Source organism: Grampus griseus (assembly GCF_964374135.1).
Source record: "Grampus griseus genome assembly, chromosome: 5".
In the NCBI taxonomy this organism is placed as follows: domain Eukaryota; kingdom Metazoa; phylum Chordata; class Mammalia; order Artiodactyla; family Delphinidae; genus Grampus; species Grampus griseus.
In genome coordinates this window covers 18203493-18217850 of record NC_138998.1, presented here as the reverse complement: position 1 = coordinate 18217850, position 14358 = coordinate 18203493, and the positions used below count along the sequence as shown (strand labels likewise).

The 14358-nt window shown below is 40.6% G+C and overlaps 1 protein-coding gene across 1 annotated transcript in view; it reads left to right on the top strand.

The window, feature by feature from the left end:
- The first annotated feature begins 1384 nt into the window (after positions 1-1384).
- The window catches only part of RNF13 (ring finger protein 13), a 131531-nt gene continuing 118557 nt past the window's right edge, over positions 1385-14358 (top strand). Inside the window, exon 1 of the mRNA XM_082655175.1 lies at positions 1385-1523. The gene's annotated coding sequence lies outside the window, so the exon portion shown is untranslated. The remainder of the gene's footprint in view (positions 1524-14358) is intronic.

The following is a 14358-nucleotide window of genomic DNA, read 5'->3' as shown; positions in this document are numbered from 1 at the left end:
GACTATCTTTACAACTAATGAAAGTCTAAGGATATATAGAATATATAGTCAAAGGATACACAGAATAGGAAAGTACCTTTGATGGCCTTTACTTATTTTAGTGTAATTTGATATAAAGTTTTTTTGTATTTAAATTTTGAGTAGGTAATATTCAAAAGGCTTAAAATTCTAAAGGCACAAAAGGATACACAATAGGGAGTCTTCTTCCTATTCCTCAGGTCTCCCCAGATCAGTCAAGGTTACAAGTTACAGCCAAGCGTATTCTACAGGTGTTCTAAGTGATAGCTTCCTGTCGCTCCTTTGTCTAAAAGATGAGGTTGAAGGATGTGAAGCCTGTAATGGGCTCTTAAAGGCGCCTTATTTTGAAGCAGAAGCAGGGCCAGAATCTAGGTTTCCTGACATTCTAGTTCATAAGTCTTTGTAATCTTTGCAGTAAGCCACATTACCTCTTTAAAATTTTTAGTTGGTAACTGGTTAATCAGTATGGATGTTCCACTCTGGGTAATTTAAGTTTAAAAGTAGCTTGGTTTGAAATTGGAATACCAGGGGTGCGGAGGTCTTACCAGAAAGGCGGTAGGGAACGAGATTTTTTGGTTCATTAAAGGATGCAAGGGTTTTAAAAGGCTGACCTAGGGTTTAATCACACTGTTTGACTTTTGCTGAGTCTAGGGGATGGCGCGCGCGTGTCAGGCCCAGAGTGCTGACGTCGGCACGGGTCCCACTCAGGCGTCGGGGAACTAGTGTTCAGCGCTCGGGCTGCTCGCACCTCTAACAACGCGACTCGGACTTTAAGGCGTTGGCCTTGGCCCCATCCATCTCGATCTCCGCCTGGACACGGTGCGGAAGGGATGAGGCCTCGTCCTCACCTCTTCTGCGGGTCGGGTGAGTGCGGTGCAGGAAAGCGGCGAGACGACGCCAAAGCCAGGCCCGCCGAGGGGTAGCCCGCCTGCTGGGCCTCGGGATGCTTCGGCCCAACAGCTAGAACGGGCTAGGCCAGCTAGCTCTGGCCTCTCGGTCCGATCCCCTTCTGACCCCACGGCCTCCACTCCTGTGGGGCACACGGCAGGCGGCAGTATTCCACAGCCAATCCCCTCAGCCATCATACCCCTTTCCCCGCCAAAAGCAGATCCTTCAGCCTCGCTCCAGAAGCCCGCCCCACCCTGCCCTGCCCTGCCCTGCCCTTCCCTTCCCTTCCAGAAAGGACCGGTCACGAGGCCAAGAACGCGACTCCGCGGACTGGACATCTCTCCGAGCTGGACCTGAGCAAGCAGCTAGACCCGGCGTGAGACTGGGAAGGAGCCTTAGCGAGCAGCTCTGTGGCCCAATGGCTTTCCTCTACCTTCGGGTGCGGACCAATGAGGCGCGCGGGGCGGGACTTCCGCCTCGCCTCGGTGTTGTCGTTTGTGCTCCGACTCCAGGCAGTGGGGGTCGGTGAGGCGATTCAATCATGAAGTCGCGGTAGGGACTTCTCCCGCAGCGACGCGGCTGGCGAGCGTATTTGTGTTGCGGGGTCAGGCTTCCAGGTAAGAGCCTCTCCCGCGTCGCGGCGGCCGGGCGGCGGGTTGTTCCCCGTGGGCCCTGGCCGAGAGAACACACCCCCTCTCCGGCCCTGGAGCTCCGAGGCGGCTCCGCCGCTGAGCTCCTGGCTGCTCCTCACCAGGCTGGGCGCGGAAGAAACTAGGTGTTTTTTTTTTGCAAAAGGTAAAATAAAAAGCCCTGCTCTTGGAGGGCCGAGTTCCCCTTGCATTCCCACCCCATGAGTTTGTGTATATCTGAAGTTGTTGGGTTATTCGTTTTGCTTCTTACATTCTTGAGGCGGCTGGAACCTGGGAAGACGTTCGGAGGGCTTCTCTTGGTCCAGCACTTGCCGCAGCGTCCCCGGGCGAAGTCGCTCGACTTCAGTTGGGGGAACTCTTTAGTTTTTGGAAAAAAGAGGGCAGGCGCCTCCTTTCTTTCTAACCTCCCCCCACCCCGGAAGCTGGATAGAAGGTGGGACGTGACTCTCTTAGGGACAGATACCGCGTCCCTGCCCCCTTAAAGCTGGAAGCTCTCCCTTATTGAGTTGACCCGCACTGATAAAAGAACTCTGTCCCAGAGAGGGAGTGGATCGACACCGAAGCCAAGCGATCCCAGAAGCACTCACGCGTATTTGGTGGCAGCCGCTGAGTGTTCTCTGCCAGCGTTTTGGTAAATTCCTCCACTTTGTCCTAATCTGGCAATATTTTATCTCCAAAACTATCGTTTCATCTTCAGTTTCAGCACCGTGGGCAGCTGCTCAGGTCCAGTGTTGCTGCCCCACACTTGTCAACTCTTGTCAGTGATGCAGCAGGAACAGTGAAAACTAATGCATTCCTTTCAACAATGATCTGTTGTTCTCCAAGGAGAACATCTGCAGTTTTCGATACAATATAAATAGCTAAGATGGGTGTGCCGCCGAAGAGTTCTAGTTAGAGAAACATCAATTCAAGGTTTAAGGAAGGGTTTTCAAGGATTTAATCTATTTAAGGACAAATTTTAATGGGTCGAGGAGATTAGCTCCACTTCAGAGTAGCAAAACTGGACTGTGGTAGCAGTTTAAAAGAACTTTAAACAGGAGGTAAGAAGTGTCGTGCAGGGCCCATGGGGATTTGGGAATCAATTTAGTGCATTGGCGTTCACATTAGAAAGAAAGAAAAAAATATCAGAGAATATCCTATGGAGTAAGAGTAAATATTATTTCATGAAGCTTTTGTTTCAGGTTTTTAAAAAGAATATATGAGTGTGAAGAGGAAGATGTAAATGTATACCATATCATTGTGGATTATGGCAAAACACTGTATCCTGAATTTGGAAGTCAGGCCGGGTTCACCCTTCAGCTCTGCCACTTACTAATTCTGTGATATTATCTGTAAATAAGGGAAGAAGTGTAAGAATTAATTGAAATAAAATATGTCTGTTTACATAGTTAAGCCTCAAAGTAGTTGTTTTTGTTGTTGTTGATTTTTGGAAATGTTTGGCTAGAAGCCCAGTTATTTCTCTCTGTGTCAGGAATGACAACTGGTTTAATAATATATTTTTTATCTCTCCCTTTATTTGAAGCCAGCAGCTTCATGTCTCCATGTGTAATAGTAAATCATGTGGACAAAAATGTTAATTTGCAGGGTTTAATATTGAAGGATTTGGAGTAAGTTCTCATCTATCCTTGTTTAAAGCTCATTTCTCTCACACATTTTGCAGGGGCCTAAACTGTTATTAGCATTCAGCACCCTTCCTTTGATATTTTTCTGCATCCCAGAATAACATAGATTTATCAGAAGTTTTTTTTTTTTTTAAATATTTGATTGCCATCTTGCCTGCTTTTTTAATCAAGATTTTGCCAAGGGTGAACAAGGTATTAAATGATAGGTTTTTTTGGTTTTATTTTATTTTATTTATTTATTTTTGGCTGCGTTGGGTCTTCGTTGCTGCGCGCGGGCTTTCTCCAGTTGCAGCGAGCGGGGGCTATCCTTCGTTGCGGTACTTGGGCTTCTCATTGCGGTGGCTTCTCTTGTTGTGGAGCACGGGCTCTAGGCGTGCGGGCTCAGTAGTTGCAGTGTGTGGGCTTAGTTGCCCCACAGCATGTGGGATCTTTCCGGACCAGTGATCGAACCCGTGTCCCCTGCATTGGCAGGCGGATTCTTAACCACTGCACCATCAGGGAAGCCCTATCAGAAGTTTTTCAGACACTAATTTTAGCAAAGGGCAGGACTAAGGGAATGATAGGTTTATCTCTTCGAACTAAATTGGATAGGAAGGCATTTTATGTTTTATAGTTTTTGCCATAAAGATGTATGAAATGAAATGGCTTAGTCAAATATCGTGGTATGCTTACTTCATGTTGGTATGACCTGAAAACGGTTGGTGTTTAAGTAAAAAGTATGATTTTGGACATTTTAAAATCTGGGAATGTTTAGCAGAAGTCAAAATGAGTTCAGATCAAAATAGTATTTTGTACTGTTTGACATATTACTACCATATGGTATTGCACGTAGTAGTTTCACATGACATAAAAAAGGGAAGAAAGTAAGCATTGTTAGTTTTCTCAAAAGAAGAAACAGAATTAATAGACATTTCTTTTAATTAGAGCATCGTGGGTAATCATTGTTTAAAAATTCATGTATTCTGCAAATATTTACTAAGCATATATAAAAAAATATGAAGTTTTTATAATCCTTTTACAGAAAAGTTAATTTAGGAACAATGAGAACATATAATTGGTATTGTCAGTTTACATATCATAGTACATAGATAACAATAACAGACATAATAACTAACATTGATTGTTTACTATAGGCCAAACAGTTCTAAGCACTTAATATTGTCTTGTAATCCTCTTTTTATAGATGGGGAAATGAAGGCATCGAAAATACATAACTTTTTGAGTTCACACAGGTGGTTAGTGGAGCAACTGGAATTTGAACCTAGGCATCTTGACTATAAAGCCTGTCTTGTATCATGTTTTATTTAAAAATACAGAATACTGTGGGGTTATTTTGGTTTCTTTACTTGCTGATGTGGATGACCTGGGGTGAGCTCCTTTGGTCCTTGGGTTCCTCAACTCCTTCCTCAAAAATACAGTATTAAGCCATTATATTTTTGTGGGGATAAAGATAATTTGTAAGGCCCTAGACAGAATATGTGTTCAATAAATCATATGCCTCAGCCTTTTTCCTTTCATACTGAGGATGTGGCCATTTGGAAAATCTGTTAGCAACTAGAGGAGGATGGCAGAAGATTTTAACCTCAGGACACTGCTAAAGCAAAAGTAGAGGATGTTTGCCAAGGTAGTATGTTTAAGGAACAGGCTGGTAAAGGTAGATGGATACAGATTACAGGAATACTTAAAGGAACCAGGTTAAGAATTTTGTACCTGATTCTTACTTGAGAAGAACCCCTCCTTATAAATATTAATCTGGAACTAAGTCCAGTGAAGGAGTGGAAGCCTGGAGGTGGGAATGTCGTGGAGTTTAATTACAGTCGAGGCTGGTTGAGGCAGGAAGTAATGATGGTGGGATTGTTGTAAAGGGTATAGAATTGAGAAATGTTAACATTGACATTGTGAAATGACATAAGTATGGGCCTTGTTTTGGGGAGGATATTATGATGAAGAACAGATGTTGGTGGAAGGGGATTTAGGAGAAGGATTTATGATACAGTCTTTGGTTTGGGAGCAGAGGGTTTGTTCAGATGTTTGGAAATGTAAGATGGAAGGTGGGAGCTCTGTGTATTCCATAAAAAGGTAAGAGACCAATTGCTCACATGGTGAGGAAATGATCTAAAGCAGTCATCCCCCTGTGGGTCAAAGTTTCACAGGAAGGATGTGACTCCAGAAGGTCCTCAGAAATGCAGATTTCTTACTTGATAGGGTTATATCCACTATTTTTCCCTGTAACATATTCCTGGGAGGATAGGAATATGGTAGTGGGGAGGGAAAATTTTGGAAACCTAGCAAACCTCCCATTTATTATTTCAAAAGAGAGCCAGTAAATTGGAGCCTAGGGATTCTCACATTAAGAACTTGGAAAGACGCTGTGATTTTTATACAGTGCCAGACATTTAAACACACATGTTGAATGTTGAATTGTTGGAACGTCTCCAGAGTTTTTATTTGTGTCATCCCCTTTGTTACCCTGAATTGATTAATAGGATAACTTTTAAAACCAGAGAGTCTGTGTGCTTGTTATGGGGCAGCAGTGAAGAGGCGACCTAGATAGATTGTATTTTACTTATAGCTGAGACTGTGGGAGAAGAACCTCAAAGGATGAGAGGAGAAGGTGTGGTAGGAAGAATAGAGATTCTATGACTGAATCCTTGTGCCACCCGTTCTCTGGCTTGTTTCCTCATTCTGTAAAATGATGATGATGACCAATCAAATAAAAAATTGGATATTAGGCACAAGCATTAGGACAAGGAAGGTTTACATATTCTGTCATCTGTCACACCATTGTTGGAAATGTTACTTAGATTCTACTACTTACACATTTTTCTATAGCATTCTTCACTCAACAAATATTTATTAAGTATTTTCTATGTCAGGCTCTGTTCTAGGCATGCAGACTACATTAGTCAACAACAACAAAAAACAAAATCCTTGCCGTCATAGAGCTTATTTTCTAGTGAGAGAAATAAGGTTTATTTTATTTTATTTTTTAATAAATTTACTTATTTATTTATTTTTGGCTGTGTTGGGTCTTCGTTGCTGCGCGCGGTCTTTCTCTAGTTGCAGCGACTGGGGGCTCCTCTTCGTTGTGGTGCGCGAGCTTCTCATTGCAGTGGCTTCTCTTGTTGCGGAGCACGGGCTCTAGGCGCGCAGGCTTCAGTAGTTGTGGCTTGTGGGCTGAGTGGTTGTGGCTCACGGGTTCTAGAGCGTAGGCTCAGTAGTTGTAGCACACGGGCTTAGTAGCTCCACGACATATGGGATCTTCCCGGACCAGGGCTCGAACCTGTGTCCCCTGCATTGGCAGGCGGGTTCTTAACCACTGCGCCACCAGGGAAGCCCAAGGTTTATTTTAATAGTGGAAAGTAATTAGATTTTTCTTATACTATGTATTTATAAAATCACAATTCTAAACAGATAACAATAAGAGTACTATACCAGATTGTAACTAATTTTGTAGAGCACTTTAAAGGAAGGGACTATATCATTCTGACTCATGTATGTCTCCCTATTTACCCTTTTCCCAATGAAATGACTTAGATGCATTTAATATTCAGCAAATGTAGGTACTCATTAAATATTTATAATGGAAAGAAGAAAGTTGTGTTAAGGCAAGGGCCAGATCTTAAAGATAAAGAAATCAGTTAAATGTAACAAGTATTAAGGGCTCATGTCCTCACTAGATTGAGGGTAGGAAGAAAGAGAAGTGTGCTGTGAATTGCAGTGCATGGCTGCCTATGAGGTTGAAGTGGAAATAAGGTTATATTGTAGCTGAAAGCATCACCATTAAGGGAATCTGGGTATCTCGGTGTTCCCCAACTTGCCCAATAATTAGCTGTGTGACTTTGCATGAATAACTCAACCTCTCAGTTCATTTCCTCATTTGTAAAATGAGGAATTTTCCTGTTAAAAAAGTCTTTTAAGACTTACAAAATGTCTATTGCAGTTTCACTTTACTAATGTAGACAAAACAGAGCTGATCATGAGCTTCCATTGAATAATAATCAGACTAAATTTATGCTTTTAGTTAACAAACTAGATGTTTAAAAAATGTCTACAAAATTAATGTTATCTATTTGATGTTATTTACTAATAAGACTACATTGTAATTTTAAAAAATAAAGCAAAATATAACCTAATATGTAGTTTCCCCTTTTGCCATTATGAAGGAAAAATAAGCCACAGTATTTTAGACCCCAGTAATGGATCTTACCAGTTGTCCATACTTTCATACTTTAATTTTACAACAGCCTTTGATTATTGTGCTAGGTGCTGAGTATACCAAATCTGAAACTGTATGGTCCCTAACTTCAAGGAGTGATGAACAAGTTAAACGTTTTGTTACACCGCGGTGGCACAGAGAAGGCACATAATGAGAGGCTGACAGAAAAGAAAGTTCAACTGGTTAGAGAAGAAAGACTAAGGAGGAATGGCAAGGGACAAAGCTGGAGACATAGGCAGAGACAGTTTATGAACTTGGCAAGGGACAAAGCTGGAGACATAGGCAGAGACAGTTTAAGTCACAATTTAGTTTTGAACTTTATTCTGGAAGTTGTATAATCTGTTAAGGAATTTTATGCAGGGAGTAACATGATCAGGCTTTTTAAAAAAATTTTATTTATTTATTTTTAGCTGCGTTGGGTCTTCGTTGCTGCGCGCGGGCTTCCTGTAGTTGTGGCGAGCGGGGGCTGTTCTTCATTGTGGTGCACGGGCTTCTGATTGCAGTGGCTTCTTTTGTTGTGGACCTCGGGCTCTAGGTGCGCGGGCTCGGTAGTTGGTGGCGCACGGGCTTAGCTGCTCTGCGCAGGAAGATGTGGGATCTTCCCGGACTGGGGATCAAACCCGTGTCCTCGCCATTGGCAGGTGGACTCTTAACCACTGTACCACCAGGGAAGTCCTGATCAGGCATTTTTATATCTACCTTTACATTCCTTTTAAGAGAACGATCCATGAGGAAGATACTTATGTTATTTCCAGTTATTTCAACTGTGTAGTCCTGCTTGAGGAAATCTGTCTTTTAACTCTGAAATACAAAGTCTGAGGAACAGTGTTAATTTTGTGGTTTTAGGGTATCAGTAACCTTGAAATATTTGGACATTAAAACATTTATATGTTCACAGCCACATTAATGTAAATTGAGAAGACAACTGAAAATTTAGGGTATTCTGCTTATTGAAATGAGAGAGCTTCCAGTCAGATACAAGAATTATGATTTAGAATCATTTCTGAGGGGCTAGAAATTTGTCGAAGTTTAATTGATTGAATATGACTCTAGTTCAGGCTCATTTTCTTTTTCTTTCTTTTTTTTTTTTTTTGCGGCACGCGGGCCTCTCACTGCTGTGGCCTCTCCCGCTGCGGAGCACAGGCTCGGGACGCGCAGGGTCAGCGGCCATGGCTCACGGGCCCAGCCGTTCCGCGCCATGTGGGATCTTCCCGGACCGGGGCACGAACCCGTGTCCCCTGCATCGGCAGGCGGACTGTCAACCACTGCGCCACCAGGGAAGCCCCAGGCTCATTTTCTAATGATCAAGATATCCAGTTAAACTTTTAGAGGCAATAAGGGGAAATAATCCCACCTGATGATAGGTGAATATTTCTAAATCAAGTCATAAGAGAGTAGGAGTTGAATTTCTACTTTGCTTAGATGTAAAACAACTCATTAAATATGAAGAGTAGTTTATTTGCCTAATTAATGTGCTTGTAATTTACATGTTTGACCTTCAAAAAGGAAGAACTGTGCTTGTAATTTATACATTTACATAACATGTATTATAAATATTAATTGCTTAAAATTTTTTGAGGCGAAATACATACAGCATAAAATTAACAATTTTAAAGTGAATAATTGGGTGGCATTTAGTAAATCACAGTGCTGTGCAACCACCACTTCTGTCTAGTTCCAAAACATTTTTATCACTCAAAACTAAAACCCCATCCATACCTATTCACCATTCTCTGCTGCCCCCAGCCCCTGGCAGCACTAATTTGCTTTCTGTTTCTATGGATTTACTGGATATCTCACTTATTCTGGAAATCTCATATAAATGGAATCATACAATATGTGAACTTTAGCATCTGGCTTCTTTCACTTAGCATAATGTTTTCGAGGTTCTGCAATGTTGTTGCAAGCTACATTATTGTATGTATGAATACTTCTTCCTTTTTACAGCTAAATTTATTGTATGTATACACCGGACTTTATCCATTCATCTGTTGAAGGACATTTGGTTTCGTTCCATTCTTTGGCTATTGTGAATATTGTTGCCCTGAACATTGGTTTACAAGGGTTTTTCTGAGTCCCAGTTTTCATTTCTTTTGGGTATATATAAGGAGTGGAATTGTTGGATCATATGGTAATCCTATGTTTAGCTTTTTGAGGACTTACCAAACTGTTTTCCATAGTGGCTGAACCATTTTACATTCTTACTGACAATGTACTAGTGTTCCAATTTCTCTTCATTGTCACCAACACTTGTTCTTTTCCAGTAAAAAAAAAAAAAAAATTAATGCTGTTGCTATCCTTGTGTCACGATGAGGTGATATCTCACTGTGGTTTTGATTTGCATTTCCCTAATAACTGATGATGTTGAACATCTTTTTATGTGGTGGTTTGGCCATTTGTATATCTTCTTTGTGGAAACGTCTATTCAGATTTTTTGCCCATGTTTAAGTTGGAAACATTTAAGTTGGAAAATTTTTATTATTGGGTTGTAAGTGTTTTTATGTATTCTGGATACTAGACCCTTATCAGACGTATGATTTGCCGATATTTTCTTCCATTTTGTGGGTTGTTTTTTCACTTTCTTAATAATATCCATTGATGCATAAAGGTTTTAAATTTTGAAGAAGCTCAATTTATTTATTTATTTTCGTTGCTCATGCTTTTGGTTTCATATCTAAGAATCCATTGTGGAATCCAAGGTCATGGGGATTTATTCTTATGTTTTCTTCTAAGAGTTTTATCATTTTAGCTCTTATATTTAGGTCATTGAACTATTTTGAGTTAATTTTTGCATATAGTGTGAGTTTATGGGTACAACTTCATTGTTCTGCATGTGGTATACAGTTGTTCCATTACCACTTGTTGAAGAAAGTATAATATTATTTCCTCATTGACTGATTTTGGTACTTTTATTGAAAATCAATTGGCCATAGAAATATAGGTTGATTTTTTTGGACTCTCAATTCTATTCCTTTGGCCTATATGTCTATCCTTATGCCCATACCACATTGTTTTGATTACTGTAACTTTATAGTAAGATTTTGAAATTGGGAAGTGTGAGTCCTCCAGCTCTGTTCTTCTTTTTTAAAATTGTGTTGACTGTTCAGGGCCCCTTGCAATTCCATATGAATGTGAGGATTGACTTCACCATTTTTGCATAAAAGGCTATTGGAATTTTGATAGGGAATGTATTGAATCTGTAGATTACTTTGGGTAGTATTGCCATCTTAACAATATTTAGTTTTCTTTTTTTTTTTTTTTCTTTTTGGCTGCGCTGTGTGGCTTGTGGGATCTCAGTTCCTTGACCAGGGTCCCCCCCTCCTCCACACACTCCCCCCCACTTCTAGGGACATTGGGGACATCTGGTGGTGCTCTGCCTCAGCCATGTGCCCAGGATAAATAGGCCTTCACTGATCCTGCAGTCCCAGTCTAGACCTGGTGACCACCTTGCCACTGCCCTTCTGAAGTGGACACCACGTACCTCAGGCCTCATGCCTCCAGTGCCTGGCTGGACCTCTACGTGCCTGCCCACCAACCTTGGCTTGCCTGTACCCCAAGGAGCTGTTTCCTGCAGTTCTCTTGACATGGATACTGTGCATTCTAGGCCTTGTGCCTGCAGCAGTGTCCTGACTACCTCTGCACACCTGCTCACCAGCCTCAACAGCTGCACTCCAGAGAATTGTTTCCTGCTAGTCTGGCAACGTTGGACCTGCTCTGGTTTGGACAATCCAGTGAAATTCTCTGTTATCTAGCGTGCTACAACCATAGCTTCTCCAATGAGAAACTCCAGCCTTGAGGAGAGGGGACCCTTCTTCGAAGTTTATCCTTTTTGGGTCCTCTCCCTCAGCCTTATTTTTCCCATCAGAGTTTAATAATTATTTATCTTAAAAAAATTAAAAACAGCTTTATTGACTTATAACTGGCATATAATAAACTGTACATAGTTATTTATTTATTTTTGGCTGCATCGGGTCTTAGTTACAGCACGTGGGCTCTTCGTTGAGGCACGCAGGCTTCTCTCTAGTTGTGGCATACAGGTTTTCTCTCTCTAGTTGTGGCACACAGGCTCCAGCGCTTGTGGGCTCTGTAGTTGTGGTGTGCGGGCTTAGTTGCCCCGTGGCATGTGAGGTCTTAGTTCCCTGACCAGGGTTTAAACCCGTGTCCAATGCAGGGTTCAAACCCGTGTCCCTTGCATTGGAAGGCAGATTTTTTACCACTGGACCACCAGAGAAGTCCCAGACTGTACATATTTAAAGTTTATGCTTATTAGCTTTGACATATTTATATAACTCTGAAACCATCACCATAATGAAGTTAATGAACATATCTGTTGCTCCCGGAGGTTTCCTCATGCCCCTTTGGAATCCCTCTCTCTTGCCTCTTGCCACCCCTCATTATATCTTTATAGTTACTATCTTATCATAGTTTAATTATTATTTGTGTTAAACACTGTTTAATTTACTATAGTTTCTCTCTCCTGATTGAACTGTTGATGTAGAGTTGGTGCCTGGAGTGGTTCCAGGAAATAGACCTAAAAATTTGAGGTTTTGGTATTGCTTTGGTCATGCCTTTGGACCTGAGCACAGTGCTGAGTTCTTTACCAATGGAAAGGGAATGCTAGTAATCCATGGCATCATAATTAATAAAGGTATCATCTCTGACAGATTGTGATATATTGCCAATTGACCCAAATGCCTGGGAGCCCACATGGCTGCTACATTTGACCTTTACAGCAATAATGATAAGTATAAGGACTGTAGTGTAGGACGGAATCTTTTGAGTGTAATTGAGTGCTTAAAGAGAGAAAATGATGGCTTGGATTTAACTCATAGCTGAAGATCTGCCCTTTTTTTCACTAGTTTTTTATTGCACACTTCACTTAAGAAGAAATAATTTCATCTTCTCCAGATTGTGAATAGACTTGTGAATTATAAAACCTTGTGTCTTGCTCATTAAGAAAACATTGGTTTTTTTTGTTGTTGTTGTTTTGTTTTGTTTGTATGAGAGTAATGCATGCTTAGAGAACTTATATAGGTGGGACAGATTTCTGTTACGATTTCTGTGTGTTTTCTTCTAGGTTTTTGTTTGGTATATGTTATATAAAATGAAATAGGCTTTAGAAAGTTTTAATTGTTTATTCTGAAATATGCAGATAAATATTTTAAAAAAATCATATAGAGTCCCCCACCCAGAGTTTACATGTACATGTTAACAAATTGTTTTGTTTCAGAATATCTATGCATCTTTTTAATGTATACGTGAAATATTTTTAATGTTACTATACAGAAAAGAGGCCAGGAACAGAGTCTTGGGGTGATACTTTAAAGAAACAGTTGTAATCATCAGTGGGAATGGCATAACTTGATCTAGCACCCCATACTGTTCCACCATTAATATAGTAGGCTAAATGTCATGCTTAACACCCAAACTATGTATGAGGCATTGGGCATGCTCAGCTTTTTGTTCACAAATTATGCATAAATTAAAGAAAAAGGGATGGGGGTGGGGAAAATGGGTAAGGGAATAAGGGAATTGGTTCATTTATTCTGGTACTTACACACAGAAATTGAGTCCCCTAAAATAGGAAAACTGGAATGATATGGGAAAAAGTTTTTCCCTGCATTGTTGTTGTTTTACTTGGTAAGGTTGTTCTGAGGATTAGACGGAGCAACATTCACATCAAATGCATAACAGAGTGCCTGGCTCCAAATTGATAAGTTCTGTACCAATTTATTTATAGTGGTGGTACTGATTTTTGTGTGAAGCATCATAAAAAAAATTCTGGTTCAGGAGATTGATACTTTGAAGTACATTGGGCATGATATTTTTGATAACCTAGAAAAACAGAATTTTCTGGCATGTTTCCCTAAATGATGCTTAAGATTCTAATATTATGAAAGCAATTCATTGTCAATTGTCTTTTCCTTGTTTGCTGCATGACTTCTTGCTGAGGTTGACAACCTATGGCACTGGTGACAGCAGTGGTATTTGAGAGGATTATGATGTGTATTTTTGTTAACATTCCTATTTCTCTCTCTCTCTTTTTTTCCTTGCTCTAATTTGACCCTCTACCCTACCCCTCTTTGACTTATAAAACGTTTATGAATAATCACTTGGTATACCATTTGCCAATCTATGGTCGAGAGCAGTGTTTTCCAAATTTGGCTTGATCATAGTGACTAGGGGACATTTTTAAAAAGTAAAGTTATAGGCTTCCTGTCTGAATCTCCAGGGGAGGGACCTGGGAACATTTATTTTTACCGCAAGCCCCTGGGTATGTGCTATATACTTAATACCTATTGCTAGATCCCATCTCATGTCGACTGAATGAGAAGATAGAACTCTGGCATTGAACATGAGTCTGGTTTTTAATAGTTGCTTATTTGTTGACTCGCTTAGTGTGTTGTGTTTGATCTTGGCAGGCTCCTGCTTGCAACCTTTCATAATATCTCCATGTAGTCAGAAAAACAAAACAAAAAAATCTTGTTTTGAGTGACAGGTTGCTTTATTCTTTTTTTTTCTTTTGAAAATAGTTAGCTATCATAGATGCAGGAAAATGCATAAAACATTTGTGTATGGTTTAAAGAACAATTATAATGCAAACTCCCATCTCATCACAGCTCAGGTCAAGATGTGGAATATTGCTGGCATCCCAGAAGCACCTTTTCCCTGGTCACACTCCCCTTCCTTACCTTTCTTACCCTCAAGGTAATCACTATCTTGATTTTTATGATGATAACTTCCTCATTTTTCTTTACATTTTTACCTCTTAATTGTGAATCTCTACATAATATCTGTTTTGCCTTTTAAAGAGCTTTATGTATGTGGAATCGTAGTGTTTGCATTCTTTGTGACTTGCTTCTTTTGCTTAGGGTTATTCTTGGGAAATTCATGTATATTGGTCACATAGCTGTCATTTGTTTTCATTGTTGTAGAGAATTACATTATATGCACATGCAAA